We start from the raw sequence: 2,459 nt of genomic DNA on the forward strand, positions 1-2,459 counted from the left end.
TGTGTGTGTGTGTTTAAAATAGAAGTAGCCTATAACATGCAAACTTGACTAAAGATCCTAATTGCATATCAGTTTTTGATGCACTTCACATGTATCTTTATGGCAGGAATTGTAGACTACAACCTGTGGCTCCAGAGCCCCCATGTGGCTTCTTTGGTCCTTCATAGTGGGGTTGTATACAAAACTGAGTGACGCAGCTTTCTAGCTGTAGCCTATTGTTATTTAAAAGTATTATTTTAGATATGAGAGAAAGTGTTTGTTTATTTTTGTTTTTATTTATTCTAGTTAGTTAGTTTGTTACCTAAGGCTTTTTTTTTTCATTTTTATGGTTTCCTTCAATTAGCAAGTCTATAGTTTCTCCAAGCCTCTAATTCCCTCATCCATGAACAAAGCCCCCCCCGCCCCCCTCCCTTTCCAACTTTTGAAGTAAACGGCAGCAGCATCATGCTGAGGTGATGTGTTGTGCTAGTAGGGACCAGTGTTGGCATAGTTACTTTGAAAAAGTAACTTTAATCGGACTACTGATTACTCCTTGAAAAAGTAACTTAGTTATATTACTGACTACTTGATTTGGAAAGTAACTAAGTTACACTAAAAGTAACTTTTTAGTTACTTTCAGCAGCTGCTAACAACAACACTCTGCCTCCTGTGAAAATCACATTGAGCTTTGCCAATTCTTAATTGTCAGCTATTTTATAATGGTAACATCAACAATGTGTCTCCACTGATAAGGTTGAACTGAAGAGGAGATTGTAGAAAAGACAGTACAAAAAAATAAAAAACCTGAGTAATTTGTGTGGTCCACTGTTGTCTGGAAAACTCTAAGAAGGATTGTAAAGCCGCCGCCCCCCTTCAGATTCTGTGTTACGGCCCTGCGTTTGGTGTCATAGCGCACAGAGCTCCTCCTGCAGCTCCACAGCTCAGATGGCTGCACAGATTTGTGACACTTATCTTAATATTAATAATTAGAATAGCGTTAAATTGCCATTATAATCATTGCCAACTACGGACACGTTCATTCGTGGCAGTTTTCACGTTTATTGTGCTGTTCGTATTAGTCTCGATGTTTGCAGTTTTCTGGAGCGCAACACGAAGCTCGACGTCATACAGAGGTAAAACATTAACTTGACATTAACAAAGACACAGCGGGACGGATCATCCGGGAAATGATGGACAAGGAGAGACTGAGTAAAACTACCTTAATGACGGACAAATTCTGGGATTTATTATGAGTCTCTGCTTATTTCCAAACCCAAATGAGCAACTTCACGTTCAAAAACGAGCCAAAAAAGGCACAACCAGCAACTCGTTAAATCTGCAAGCTACTTTTTTAAAAAAGGAAGCCCAAAGCCGTTTATAATAATCGGACTTGGCGACAGAAACTCAAAATAGTTCCAGTTTTTCCACCAACAAAATGCGCATCTCCCTCCATTGTTTACATTTCTGTCGCATAGAGACGTCGGTCACTCGACAAGACACGTAGAGGAAATACGATTAAAAAACAAAAGAAGATAGTAACGCAGTAACGCAAAGTGATTTTGATAAGTAACTGTAGTCTGACTACTCGATTTGAAATAGCAACGCGTTAGATTACTCGTTACTGAAAAAAGTGGTCCGACGTCAGTAACGCGTTACAAATTAACGCGTTACTGACATCACTGGTAGGGACAGTAAGGAAAGTCAGATGGATGGAGCAAAATCCAACCATCCTAAAACATGTATCTTTTTTTTCTTCCACATCACTCGTCCCACTATTGTGTTTATGGGGCACATTCCAATAAAATATATCTGTCGTTTCACAAAATGTAAAAAAGTTTAAAAGGTAGGAATACAATTTTTTTTTCACTTTTAAGTCTCAGTCTTGTTTTGTAGGTCGAAAACAATATGTCAGAACAACTAGAATAGAATAGAATAGAATAGAATAGAATAGAATAGAATAGAATAGAATAGAATAGAATAGAATATACTTTATTGGTCCCCAATGGGAAATTGTCTAATTTAAATAGAATTTAAATAGGACACCTTTTCGCAAACAGTGTGAACATTAGCCGAGAGATTAAATGTTTATCAATTTTAACATCAATATTTTCAATAGAAAACATTTAGTAATTACATTTGTATTAACACTCCCCTTAATTAACTTCAATCAATATCCCAGTTTTACTTGTCTAAATTACGTCATCTACTCAAGACAAAAAGCTTAACCTGAAAACTCATTCCATTTGGACTCATATAAATATACAGTTCGATGGTGTAATTCTTTTCTTTTGTCCCCAGTTTTTTGTGGGGTTTTTTGTGTTTTTTTTTTTTCCTGTGTCCGCATCAATCTTTAACCCCTGTGCCGCCACACTGGCGCATGTGAAGAGATTCCGCATTACGTCATACCGGAGGCTGCCTTGTTCTGCTCAGCTCAGCCAGAGCGCTGCTACACGAAAATTTCCACAACACAAGCTTTGCAG

Source organism: Gambusia affinis, linkage group LG12, assembly GCF_019740435.1.
Source record: "Gambusia affinis linkage group LG12, SWU_Gaff_1.0, whole genome shotgun sequence".
NCBI lineage: Eukaryota > Metazoa > Chordata > Actinopteri > Cyprinodontiformes > Poeciliidae > Gambusia > Gambusia affinis.